Source organism: Vicugna pacos, chromosome 4 (genome assembly GCF_048564905.1).
Source record: "Vicugna pacos chromosome 4, VicPac4, whole genome shotgun sequence".
Taxonomy (NCBI): domain Eukaryota; kingdom Metazoa; phylum Chordata; class Mammalia; order Artiodactyla; family Camelidae; genus Vicugna; species Vicugna pacos.
In genome coordinates, this window is record NC_132990.1 from 42,393,048 (window position 1) to 42,407,404 (window position 14,357).

General features: G+C 43.9%; 1 protein-coding gene and 1 non-coding gene across 3 annotated transcripts in view; both read left to right on the plus strand.

Annotated features, from left to right (window-relative positions):
• GCNT1 (glucosaminyl (N-acetyl) transferase 1) overlaps positions 1 to 14,357 on the plus strand; it is a 144,597-nt gene that overhangs the window by 80,746 nt on the left and 49,494 nt on the right. The gene's annotated exons all lie outside the window — the stretch shown is intronic.
• TRNAN-AUU (transfer RNA asparagine (anticodon AUU)) lies at positions 3,100 to 3,176 on the plus strand. The gene has a single exon. It is a non-coding gene; the product is annotated as a tRNA-Asn (tRNA).

Sequence of the window (14,357 nt, forward strand, 5' to 3'; positions counted from 1 at the left end):
TGCGGTGGTGATGAAAGCTTGACTGGAGTAGGTTCAAGAGAGAAGTGAACAAGGGATTAAATTTTTCAAAAAATTATTATTGGCATTCCAGATAAAAATTCTGTTACACTTCTTAATACCAAAACCTAGTCACACTCTGTTAGGTAAAATGGGTGCTAAGTTAAGTTAGTACTTATTATTTTAAAAATACTTAAAGAAATCACCTCTTGAAGACACCCCAAACACACTTCACAGAACCAAGTACAAGATGCACTGTGGTCCTCTGGGATTTCTTTTGGATTGTATAGAAAAGTGGACAGTTTTACTGTGAAGGGCAGTGGAGAAATGGGGCAGCGATAAGAGGGAGTGAATGGAGAATCTTTCTTTTACAGATGGGGACTATGACAATCTAGACAGTGGAGAGAGAAAAATTGATGCTGCAGTGGCAGGATGGAGGCGATGGCTGGAGCAGCGCATTTGTGTAGATGGGAAGGTAGCTGATGAGTCTCTAGTCAGAATTGGCAGGGTTGATCTGAGATCAGGAGCCTGTGTTTCTGCCAGGGTAACCAGAGGGAAGGAAGTGCGGTGTAAGGGCAGCGAGGCAGGGGGTTGTGCTTGTGGTCGGGGCGTGTTCTTGCACTATGTTTAATTTGGGCTAAACAGTGTCCTTCCACTCTTTTCCTGATTTTTCTTTGGTTCCAAAATTCTGTTACTTCACTTGGAGAGCACAGTGCTTTGTGTGCCGCTCTTGAATCTAAGCATCTTAACTGTTTTCAGACTGAAGATGCTGTCTTCTCCTACGGCAGTGCAGTTTCTCTGAGTGCGGGCTGTTTGTTGACGCTGACCTTTCTCTCACTTAGTGTTGGTCCCTTCAGGTGGGTTGTATTTTCCTTTGTTGGCTCCTGGGGATGAGATCTAGCAGTCTGGCCGCCCTGCGTGGAGGTGCATGCAGAAACCTTGGACCTCTGCTCCCCTGTTGTTTAAAGGCAGGCAGGTACCAGTTCTTCCTGAGGAGCTCCGAGGGAACTTGTTTTCTCCCCCTTTGATCTTCTGAAATTTACTCAGATTTGGGAGCAGAGGAAGCTCAGCCCACCTCGTTGCCCGACTTTCCAAGCATCTTGTGCCTCGGGAAGAACGGGCACATTATGTGGACAAGTTTAAATCCCTGGCCGCGCTCTCGTCAGGACCCCCTCTTTTCTGGTCCTCACCTGGTGCTCTTGCACTGCGGTCCAGACAGTTGTCCAGCCTCTGATGGGGAAAAACCTGCATCTGTTCCTTCTCCCAGCCTCTGAAAGTTGCCAGGACTTTGCCTGCACCCAGTCCCCTATACACTCCAGCAGGGAGCAGACAGAACGAAGGGCGCTCCTTTATTCCTTTCGGAAGGCCTTTTGGTCATCTACTGACTTTACACATTTGGTAAACATTTGTTTATCACTACATGCCAAGCACTGTGCCCATTTCTCAAAGTATGTCCTGCAAAACATCAACTGCACAGCATATTAACAGGTGTGTCGTGGAAAAATTGACTGTATGGTTAGTTGGTTCAAAGAAAAGTGAAAGAAATTACTGCAAGACTTCTTAGTTTCCAGTTACTAATGGGAACACTGCGACAGCATCTCACATTTCTCAGCAGTCTCAGTGTTTTTTGGTCATGGAGCTTTTTCTTGAGATAATATTCAACAGAACACATCATGGAACTGTTGTTTCTGGGAATGAACTTCAGAAAAGCTTGCATTCAGGGGGTGAAACTAGAAGAGTGTGTGTATATCACACCATCCTCCAGACCTGGCTCTTTGTGATGCATTTTACTTTTATCTTTTTATTTTTATTTTTTTTAATTGAAGTGGAGTTGATTTACAATGTTGTGTTAGTTTCTTCTGTACAGCATAGTGATTCATTTATGCACACGTATATTCTTTTTCATATTCTTTTTTATTATAGGTTATCATAAGATATGAATATAGTTCCCTTGTTGTTTATCTGTTTTATATATAGTAGTTTGTATCTGCTAATCCCAAACTCCTAATTTATCCCTCTCCCCCTTTCCCCTTTGGTAACAGTAAGTTTACTATGTCTGTGAGTCTCTTTCTGTTTTGTAAATAAGTTCATTTGTGCCATGTTTTTTAGATTCCACATATAAGTCATATCATGATATTTGTCTTTCTCTGTCTGATTTACTTCACTTAGTGTGCCGATCTCTGGGTCCATCCATGTTGCTGCAAATGGCATTGTTTTTATTATTTTTTATGGCTGACTAGTATTCCATTCTATACATGTACCGCAAGTTCTTTATCCAGTCATCTGTCGATGGACATTTAGGTAGCTTCCATGTCTTGACTATTGTAAATAGTGCTGCTATGAACATTGTGGTGCATGTATCTTTTCCAGTTATAGTTTTCTCTGGATATACACCCAGAACTGGGATTGCTGAATTGTAGAGTAATTCTATTTTCAGTGTTTTAAGGAATCTCCATACTGTTTTCCCGTAACAGCTGCACTAGACTACATTCCCACCAAAAGTGTAGGAGGGTTCCCTTTCCTCCACACCCTCTCCAGTGTTTATTGTTTGTGGACTTTTTAGTTACGGCCATTCTGAGTGGTGTGAGATGATACCTCATTGTAGTTTTGCTTTGCATTTCTCTGATAATTAGTGATGTTGAGCATCTTTTCAAGTGTTACCCATTTTATATACATGACCTCATTGTTTCTTCCCCACAGTCCTTATGAGGTAGACAGCACTAGAAAATTGAAACTCCAAATAATGGCAGAGTTAGGATCTGACCTTTTTCTGTGATACCACCACTTCACCACTTCTTCACCGACCTAAAAATCACACAAAGAACTTTAAAAAGCACTGAAGTACAGCTTAACATTGTAACTAAACCACTTCAGATACCTGCTCCAGAAAGAGTGTATAGTTTCTAGACTGCCACGGGATAACAGGCTTTCTGGTTGTTTCTTTTCACAGAACGTAGTCAAGATATTAAAAAGATTTTTGAGTTCCTCTCTGTCTTCTTTGGGAACCATGCCTGAACAATACATATTAGAGTAAGACTGACTCCTGTAACAAAGATAAACAAGAAAAGATAGCAATTCAAATGTAATAAAAGGTTATTTCTTGGGGTAAGGTCATAGCTCAGGGGTAGAGCACATGCTTATTATGCATGAGGTCCTGGGTTCAATCCCCAGTACTTCCATTAAAAACAACAACAACAAAATGTTCATTTCTCATGCATTAACAGTCCAAGATGGGGATTTTGGTTGTCAGGGGAAGGTTCTGCCCTACACAGACCTGTAGGACGTCATCAAGTGGTGGCTCTGCTGTTTTCAAAATACTGTTTCTCCAGTCATACTGGTGAGATGGGGTTTGCTGTCTGTGGGAGCACCAGGGACACACATCACTTCCTCTCACATCTGACTGCTAGAACTCAGTCACAGGGCACAGCTAACTGCAAGGGTGTCTGGGAGATGTCATCCAGTTGTGTGCTCAGGAAGAAAAGAAACTGTGTTGGACAGTGGGCAGATTCTGCCATGCCACCCACTGAAAAAGATGCTGCCAGAGCTTCCCTTGAGCATCTCCTTAAGATCGGCCAATAATAATCGTAATTATGACCATAATTTAAAAAGTGAAAAAGTGGTTATAATTCAGTAATGGGTATTTACCAAATATACAAAATATACAGTACACCATTCTAAATGCTTTACATCTCTTATCTTTAATCCTCTCCTAAACACCAAGACAAGGGAGAATATTAACCCTGCTTGATACAGGAGGAAACTGAGGCTTATAGAATTTTAGAAAACAAAGTCAGACTGCCACTCAGTCGGCAGAGGCCGTATGGAACCTGGCCAGTCAGCTTCAGAGCCTGTGCACAACCTCTGTTCTACACTCAGAAGACAGTCATCTGCCAGGATTACAGCTGTTTAAAAGGAGGCACATAAAAGGACTCAAAGGAGCACACAAAGTGTGTAATAGTCCAGGTGGTGTAATTTTTATTTTCCTCTGTTTTGCAAAACTATGCTTGAAGAAACTTTTTCTGCTCGGACCTTTTCGTGACAGTTTTCCTTAAATGAAAGGAGACTAATGTACCAACTGAAATGTGACATTTATAAAAACAAATAAAACAGATCACATTCTCAATAAGACTGTGATGGAGAATGTGACCCTTTCTTTTTCCTGGAACTTGCTTTTGTTGCGTCTCTGTGGGGCTTGTCTGTGGTTATGGAATAAGAAAAGCTTCCTGGTTGCCTTGTTTGGAATGGACGTGTCCTTACTTTGTTCTCCACCTGAGTGAGTAACTTGCTGCAAAGGGCATTCTGTTTGCTGTGAAAGGAATTCTCGTGGAATCCTATGACTCAACATTTTCCTTTTGTCATCTCCATGAACCTCTTGACGTGATGTAATCTTTTCTCTTCCTTTTCTGTTGCTACTGTTGTTCTTACTCTTCAAGCTGATGACTGATTTTGTATTAAAAATGAATTTTGTTTTGAGCAATCTTAAACTCACAGAAATGGCAAGAACAATACAAAGAATTTTTTTTCCTTGAACTGTTTGATGGCGAGTTGACTCTCATGATACGATATCCTCCCCACCCTCATATGTCTGGCTGTTTCCTAAAAACAAGGACGTCCTTTTACAAAAGCACAACGCACTCATTAAGATCTGCAAATTCACATCGTTAAGTTCCAGCTGTTTACTGCAGACCCCATTCAAGTGTTATCTATCGTCTGAGTCCATTGTAGATGAAGGACCCACCTTAGAACCCCTTGTTGCCTTTAGCTGTCAGTGACTTGGGTCTCCCCCCATCTGCAGTGGCCAGCTCCTCAGCCTTTCCTTGACTTTTCTGAATCTGACGCTTTTGAAGGTTGCAGGCCTGTTATTTTATAGACATCGCTCCATCTGTGTTTGTCTGGTATAAAATTTAGTTTATGTATCTTTGGCAGGGGTTTCTCAAGTGCTGCTTTCTCCTTTTCGTGGCATCCTGTCCGGAGCACACAACTTCAGTGTTCCTCACCTCTGATGATGTTCGTTTGCTTGGATCACCTGATAAAGGTGGTGTCTGCCACCCTTCCCACTAGGAAGTTACTCTTTTTCTCTGTCTCATGTCATTGTTATGTATTTGGTGGGGGAGGTTCTTTGCAAGCATCCCATTCTTCCTTAAACTTCCAGTATATCCATGTATTTATATAGCTTAAGTCTCATTGTTTCCTGTTTTAAAACATCAAGAAGTTATTGTCCATGATGATAATGATTTATTTCAAGATTGAATCTGGCTTCTGTGTCCTTTTGATATGTCCCTATCACTTCCTTGCTTTTTGGTACAAAGTTCATCCTCTAAATTCACTGCCTTAGCCCTGCAATTGGCCATTTTTCTTAAGAGGTAGAGAATGGTTTCAGGAATATAAAATCTGGGCTGTGTTGATTGCTATTAGAGGCCCTCTTAGCAGGCGAAGTTGTGGAATATATGTACACACAACTTTACAAAGGTATATACATATATGAATAAAAAATATATATATATACATTTTCACCTGTATTTATTTTTATATCTATTATAGGGGAGCAAAATTTGCCACCCCAAAGTGTCTTTTTGGTATGTGGATTATTTTGAGCTGAAATCAAGTTCCAAAGGACTCAGGAAGAAACTTTGACCTTTTCCCCAAATGCCTAAAAGAGTATATAGATAGAAGACCTGTTCCAGGAAGGGAGCTGTTGCCACGGGCAACTATAGTATAAACTAGGTGCCTAGACAGGGAGTAACCTAGCAAAGTCTGTTTGTTAAAATTCATCTCTGTGTTCCATTGTCTCTGCATGGCAAACATTTGTTTACCAAATATTTGCTTTTCTATCTTCATGTAAATTGCCTTCCTCCCCTTTGAAGTCCCAAACTACTCTCCCCAATATCCTCTTTTGGATACTAAACTTTTGTTTGATTTTCTCTTGTTACTCTGTCTCATGTCAATTGAATTCTTAGACCAGCCAGAAGAACCAAGAAGGGTAGAGGAAAATTTCTTCCTCCTCAACACTATGTATGTTAATAACCATGAGTTCGCCCCAGTACATCCAATTCCTATCCAATATCATGGAATTTATTCTAGTTTTTTTCCTTTTCCATATTTGTAAATCTCAACTCCAACAGTAAGAAATTTGGCTCCCATTGCTCTTAAATCTTATTTGCACAGTCCCCAGGATGTAACACATCTCTGGTCATGGCCACTGCCCCCTTGCCCCTGCATATGTCCTCCTCATCTTGCCCTTGCTCTGACCTGTGAACCCCACCTTGTGGAAGCCACTTCACCCCACTGAGGCTCTGCCACCAGCTCCTTCATGGACACCCTCCTCATCGTGATACAGAAAAAAATGGGGTGGGAGAGGATGGCCATGTTCCAGATCTTGGACGAGCCACTGGGATGTGCCCCACCAACTGAGGATCCTTGGCTTCACACAGGAAAGAATTCAAGAGCAATCCATAGTAGAATAAAGGTAGATTTATTCAGAGAGCTATGTACTCCATAGTTAGAATATGGACCTTCTCAAAAGGCAAGAGAAAAGCCACAGGGCGCAGGGTTGTTAGTTTTTATGGGCTCGGTAATTTCATATGCTAACAAGTGGGAGGACTGTTCCAACTACTTAGCGGAAGGGGCTGGGATTCTCAGGAATTGGGCCTTCACCCACTTTTTGACCTTTTATGGTCAACCTCAGAACCTTCATGGCACCTGGGGGAGTACCATTTAGCATGCTGCTGTATCGCAGTGAGCATCTGTTGAAACTCAAGGTCCACTGGGAGTTGAATCTTTAGCCATCTTGGTGCTAGTTGCTGTGTCATTCTTTTAATGGTTGTGCCCTGCCCCCTCCCCTCCTGTCTCAATCCCACTGGGGTGTGGATTACCTGCATGGGACCAAGGACCTGTGCAGTTGCCTCCTCTGTCCCCTGGGGCTGACTGCCCACACAAGGCACCCCCTGCTGGGGCAATGCTGTCCTCACCCAGCTGGGTCTCCCAGTCCCCACAGCAGCTGCAGGGCACCCTCCTCAACCCATTCAGCCTGACTCCCCACGTGGATGCTAAACTCCCATTTTTGTCTGCCCTAATGGAGAGCAGAATTTGCTACCCTCATATATACCTCTTGACATGCTAAAAACCAAAATTCAACTGAGTAAATTTGAAGCTATAATTGGCTTTATTAAACAATCCATGAATTGGGCAGCATCCCCTCTAGTAAATTGAAGCGAGGGGTTGTACTGAATGAGAAGGGGAAAGTTTTTTATCGGAAGAAGGGTGGGGCAAGGGAGTGACTAGTGAAAGAAAAGAAAGGATTGTTTTTAGGCTGGGACATCTTTCTGGGGTTGGGGGAGGGACTGGCAAGGGTTTTATCACCCAGATTGCCTCTTCTGTCAGGACGGTGAGAAGAGGGGAGCTTTTGCCCACATGACATATTACCTCCTTGGTGCTGACCAGAAAATTCCAAACTAGTTGCTGAAGATTACGTTCCTGGTGAAGGCTGAGACTGCAGTTAGGTTTGGTATTAGATCTATGTTTGGTATCACGGGCTTTGGCATAAGCATTTTGGGCTTCAGTCTTCCTCCTCAACAGTTAGAAGGACTTAAGCTGCTTATTTTTAAGAAACAGCCGACATGGGAGAAGCTCTGAAAACTGTATAAAAGTTACCCTTTTGTAAGAGAATTTATAAGGGAAATCTCCATCTGTAAGAGTGTTTTCCTGTCTCTACCCAGAAGAGGAAGAGGACTAACTTTGTAGAAAGTCTTATCGGTGGGGAAGGCACCAACTTAAATCTGCATAACAGCCTTACCCTTGTTTCCTGTGCTTTGCTTGGTAACCTCCCCACGCTGGCTCCCCAGCACCCTAACATCTTTCTATTATCTATAGCTAAAGATGATCCTTAAGGTGATGGTTTGGACTATTTCCAGGAGTGACTCCGTTTTCCTGGGTCTCTCCCACGTATACAAGAGATATACATGTTATTAGACGTCTGTTGTTTTTCTCTTATTAATCTGTCTTGTCTCAGCCAAGATCCTAGAAGGGCAGAGGGAAAAATTTCCTCCTCTACAGCCCTTCTCACCTTACTTGGATTCTACACCTATGCCAGGCTGTCTCTTCATGACAGTGCCCTCCTCACTGTGCTGGAGATCCCTTACCTGGCAAAGGCATCCTTCTTACTGGAAGCCCTCCCTGGATACCTAGGCTCTAATAGAACCTGTGCCTGGCTGTCCCGAAGGATCCCTTCCTCCCTCTGTTCAGGCTAGACACCTTTTCCTGGGCCACCACCACCTCCTCCAGTTCTAGCCTCCGACCTTCTCTGACCACTGATCGGCTTTAGGGCTGAATTGTTCTAGTGGGAAAGGGGAAAAGAAGAGGAAATATAAGAAGAGAAACTGTCTTTCTTTTTTAAAAAATATTTTTAAACTTCAGGTATAGTTGATTTACCACATCAATTTCAGGTATACAGCAAAGTGATTCAGTTATACATATACATACATATATATTTGTTCTTTTCATATTCTTTTCCATTATATGTTATTACAAGAAATTGAATAGAGTTCCCTGTGCTATACAGTAGGTCCTTGTTTATCTATTTTATATATAGTAATGCATGTCTGAGAAACTGTCTTTCTCAGCTTGCAATATTGTGAAATACATATATATTTGGTCATTCTAATGACCAAAATGTATTTTTCCTATATATTTGGTCTTTATCCATGGTTCCTGGCTCACAGATCCCCAAATCCTTGTAATTTCCTGAACAGCAAGAATAATGGAAGCATCTTTTATTACAATACTTGATCTCTTGTTCTCAGTTCCTGAAATCTTTTCATTCATAGCAAGCTCCTTTCCACCACTGGGCTTAAGTTAATGAGGTGACTTTTGGGAAGCACCTACGGGTGGGGGCTGGTGGCCAGGGGAGTCAACCAAGAATAATAGAGGGCTGGAACTGTCAGTCCCACCTCCTGATGTCTGGGGAGGGGAGAGGGACTGGAGGTTGAACCAATCACCAGCGACCTTGATTTAATCAATCATGTTTTTGTAATAAAGCCTCCATAGAAACCCAGCAGGAGGGGATTCAGAGAGCTCCCAGGCTGCTGAACCAGGTACCTCCACGTGCCACTGTACCAGGGCCCAGACTCTATCAGGACAGAAGCACTTTGTTTGGGACCTCACCCTATGTATCTCTTCATCTGGTCGTTGATTTGTATCCTTTAGTGTCTTTTATTGTAAACAGGCAATCTAACAAGTAAACTGGTTTCCTGAGTCTTGTGAGCCTCTCTACCGATTTAATCAAGCCCATGGAAGGAGTGGTGGGAGCTTCTTATTTCTCAGAGGCATGAGTCACAACCTGGACTTGTGATTGGCATCTGGGTGAAGGGCCATCTTGTGGGACTGAACCCCTACCCTGTGGAATCTGATGCTATCTCTAGGTAGATAGCGTCAGAATTGAACTGTAGGATGCGCAGCAGGGGTCTGCGAATTGCTTGGTGGTGTGGGGCAAATCCCTGCACACGTTGGAACTGGGTGCAGAAACCTTACAGCCCTAAAGCATCACTGTGACAAACCCTGAGTCGACTCTTAAGATTCTGTGCCTCTGATCAAGTTTGTTCTGGAGACCATCTCTGGGTGCAGAGTCAGAGAGCTGAGTGATTAAGATCTTCAACAGACAGGGCACCAGCCTAGAGGTTAGGAGGCCTGGCCTCTGTCTAGTCCTGACTCTGCGCTTTGCCAGGAGTGACGCCTGTTCCACCTCTAGTCCTTTGTATAAATGGGGTGATAAATAAACAAAACGACCAATAGATAAGATGCCTGATCAGAGTCCTTTTTCTGCATGTGTGAAATAGAGGCAGTTGTCATGAAGATGAAGCGAGGTAAGGCATTCTGAAGTGCTTTGAAAACCAATGCATATATGACATGTTTATAAGGAAAGTGTTTCATCAGGAAATATTAATATAATGCACATTTTTAGCAGGGCAGTTCTGTTTTCTTTATGACTGAGGAAATTGATGTGACTAAAATATACCCCAATACATAGAGCTGAAGATGTGTGCTGGGGAGATAAAAGCTGGGATGCCGAGGCGGGACTGGGGCGGCACCTGCTGGGCCTTGCTGAAACCAGAATGCTGTGCGCTTCTGAGAGAACTTTGAGGGACTCGAGGCTTAATTCAATTTGCCCATTTATCAATGATTTAATTGTAAACTTTCTAAGAGGAAGCTTTGTTTCTTCAGTGAACCCCCAATCCCCAGATTCACGTCTCTGCCTCCTTGGTGGACATTTCCTCTGGGTACCGACCCCGTGGTAGTATCTTCTAGGACTCCCTTTCTCACTGCTGTTTACTGCCCCCCTGTGTGTGGTGTCTCACTGAACGACGTCCTCCTTCAGCAAAAGAAGCCAGCTAAATGGGATCTCTCAATCTGAAAATTCCTTGATTCCCAAGGCTTCCCTTTGTGCAAAAGGAATGAATTTAAGAAGTTCTCCCATGTGTAATGAACAAAATTCCTCTTTGGTATTTTTGTAAGACATTCTGATACATCTTTAAATTGCTTTTCACTTTTTCTTGAATGCTAGAATAATGGATTCGTAAGTACAGCCAAACCAACAAAAGGGCCCTGAGGTCACCAGCCCTTTATGGATTTCTAGCGTGGCTCTAGATTAGAGGGACTTGGGCTTCATTTTAAGGAGATTCCAGAAAAACCACAGAAGAAATTCAGAACTGTTCAAAAGAAGCAGCAAGGTCAAAGCTGAGAAAAGACAGTTAAGAAATGCCACATTTGAGAAAGCTGAAGACAGTGTGAACAGGGCAAGGAAGTGGTCAGTTCTAGCAGACAGTGGAGCAATGAGGTTGAAAGGAGATGAAAACCACTGACTCACAGCCTCCTCTTCCATTTGCCTTGCTGCTAAGTGCCTTGACAAATTCTCAGTTATTTCTGCAGGCACCCTGTGACTGCAAGGGATTTCTTGGCTCAGTGGTAACTGGGAGATGCCACACAGGTAACTGTGCTGGACAAGTGAGTGGGAGGAGGAACAGTTTCCCTCCAGGGTGACCCAGAGCGTGTCACTGTGTGGCACTGATTTCAACTGGATTGGACAACATCTGAAGATTAGGTTCCTCTCATGTATATCCCTTCATTCGTCCATTCATTCCTTTAGAAATCAGTTATTGCATACATGGGGTTGTCAGTTGGTTTAAACCAAAATGTCAGGCACATTTAATAAAAATATGGAGACCAATGTTTAAAAAAAACCCCTAAAATTCCAGTGATAATGGAAAACTTATTATTCATTAGAGATGGTGGCTTGGACACATCTGTTTGCCTTGCTTCTCTTGAAAGACCCCACTAAAATGACTATGAATTTTATTTTCAAGCCCAAACCCATAAAGACAAAGAGAGTAGAGGGAACAGACGGGGAAAAGGGAAGATGGAAAGCCAGTGGATGAGTGGGAACTGACGTGGCCAACTCAAAGAGGCAAAATCCCACGCTGGCCGGGGTGGGAAGGGAGTCATCCTTTCCATTTGCACCCCAGACCCCAGATATGCTCAGAAATCAAGAGACACCAGGCATCTCCAAAATGGGAGCAAGTGAAAAAAACAGGTTGAAATATTCTGAAGAAGCAGTTAGACCCCCAGCTCCCTTGTCAGTCTTACAGCCGATAGTCTGACCTTTCCCTGCCTTTGCACAGGACCAAGGGCTAGTCTGTAGACCTGCGCTGCCCAACCCAGTAGCTACTCACCACATGTGGTTTTTGAGCACTTGAAATGTGGCTCTTCTGAACTGAGACGTGTTGTATGTGTGAAATACATACCGGATTTGAAGACTTAGTACAATCAAATTAAAAAATACCTCTTGGTATTTTTTAAAATGTCAATTACATGTTGAAACAATAGTGCTTTTGATTTATTGTGTTAACTTAAATGTATCATTAAAATTCCTGTCTCATCTTTCTTTTTATTTATTTATTTTTAATATGACTGAGAACATTTAAAATGACTTCCGTGGCTCCCGTGATATTTCTCTTGGACAGCACTGCTCTAGAGAGCGTGAACCAAAGATGACTCGAGGGCGAGGGCCCAGCAGAGGTGCTTCCATACTGAAAGCAGCATGGCCCAGCAAAAGCTCCCAGGAAACAGACTGCCCAGCCCCTTCCCTCACTCAGATCCCAGAGTGCTGGCAGTTGATCTGCTCACCAGGTAGGAGAGGGGCCCATTCACCCCAGGACAGCCTAGGAGAAGCCCCACAGATCCCGAGGTAAACCCTGACAGCCCCTGCCGTCTCCCCAGCATTCACTTCTGTACCTGGAGACAGATTCCTGCAAACTCCCGCAACTTTCTTGGGAGAATGTGCCTGTCAGCCTGCACACACTAGCCGGAAGGGCCAGAGTCAGTGTCCCTGTGGCTGGTGGATCAAGAGCCTAGCTCCCCGGCTCCGCCCCTGGGTAGACACTGAGCTGTGTGGCTCGAGTTCCTCATGGCACTGAGTTTCGGTTGCTCACCCTGGACTGGCCCCCATCCCCTGTCTCGCTTCTCTGTCTCCCCACTGGACTTCCCCTGAGGTCACCTGTGAAATTTATTTCCTGAACTGTCTCCTTGTCTCTGGGTCTGCTTTGGGGGAACCTACACCAAAACAAATTGAGAGCAGAGGTTCTTCAGGAAAACAGCCCAGCCGTGTCCCTCTGCAGGGGAGCCGCTGCGGAAAAGCCTCACCCAGGCTCATGGCACTTTCCATAACCTACTTTCAAAATGAGCATGGAGTCTGAACCGCCAGACACAGAGGGAATCCTCTAATGATTCAGAGAGCAAAACTAGTTGTTGTTTTTTAAAGTGACAATCATAATTCATGGCATATGTTTCTGCCTTGCTTGTGCATGGGAGTAATATTGTGCCATCAGACTAATGCACAAGAAGAAAGCATGCCTGTCTGCGCCTGTTGCACTAAACAGAGAGCTAAAATGCTGGGCTGTCTACTCCCTACACCAGGTGCTGCCGCTCATCGAGTCAGGTGCTGGAATACAGAGATTCAAGCCAGTCCCTGCTGTCCAACAAGGTACAGTCTAAAGGAGAATGCAGGCAAGAGGGGAAGTGCTTTTTGTGCCACGGGATGGAGTCTGCACAGCAGGCTAGGCCGCCAAAGTGACCCTGAAACAGACAGGCTAGGAGGAAGGCACTGGGAAACACGGGCAGAGGGCCAGCTGGAAGCAGCAGAGGGAAGGTCAGGACTGCAGAAGGGACCACGTGCGGGAAACCAAAATATCCTGAGATAGCTGCAGTGAAGATGTGAACAGGAAAGGTCCAAGAATGAGGCTGGAAGAGAGCCCAGCCCGGCTTGTCATGCCAAGAAGTGGGAATGATTTTCTGCAGGAGCCCAGGCATCATCGAAAGGCTTGGGGCAGCTTCACCCAAAGAGGGAACATCTTCAGTAGTCTCCACAGTCTTTCCCTAGTGGCCGGATCCCCCCCCGCCCCTCGCAGTCTGTAGAGGAAATGGACACAACCCCTACCTACCTCTAAATCCTTTGAAATGGAAAACTGGCTTGGGCCTCTGGAGCCAGGTGCAGCAGGGAGATGGGGCAGGGGCCTGGCAATGCTGGAAAAGTGTGGTTTTCACGCTTTGAGTCCCCCACCACGCCCCCCACCACGAATGATACGTGTTTCTGTGCCTCTCGCTCAGTGTCTCCATTTGGCGGGACCTCTCCCCAAGGAGCTGACCAGCAGGCCTTCCTCTTCCTGAGACCCATTCTGTCTGGGTCCCACTTCCGGTGACGAGTCAGTGGATCAGGCACTCTGATTGCGGCTAATGTGCAATTCTTCTCATGTTACATAACATCTTTTCTTCATTATTGAAGTAAAGCTGATTTACAATACTGTGTTAGTTTCTGGTGTACAGCATAGTGATTCAGTTATACATATATTCTTTTTCATATTCTTTCTCATTAAAAGTTATTACAAGATATTGAATATAGTTCCCTGTGCTATACAGTTGGACCTTGTTGTTTATCTGTTTTATATATAGAGGTTTGTATCTGCTAATCTTAAAGTCCTAATTTATCCCTCCTCTCCCCTTTCCTCTTTGGTAATCTTAAGTATGTTTTCTATGTCTGTGGGTCTATCTCTGTTTTGTAAATGAATTCATTTTTTACCCCTTAATGGAGGCTCTTGGGATTGAACCCAGGACTTCATGCACACCAAATTGGTGCTCTACCACTGAGCTAGACCCACCAGTCCCCAATAAGTTCATTTGTATCATTTTATTAAGATTCCACAAATAAGTGATATCATACAATATTTGTCTTTCTCTGTCTGATTTCACTTACTGTAATAATCTCTAGGTCCACCCATATTGCTGCACATGGCACTATTTCATCCTTTTTTATGGCT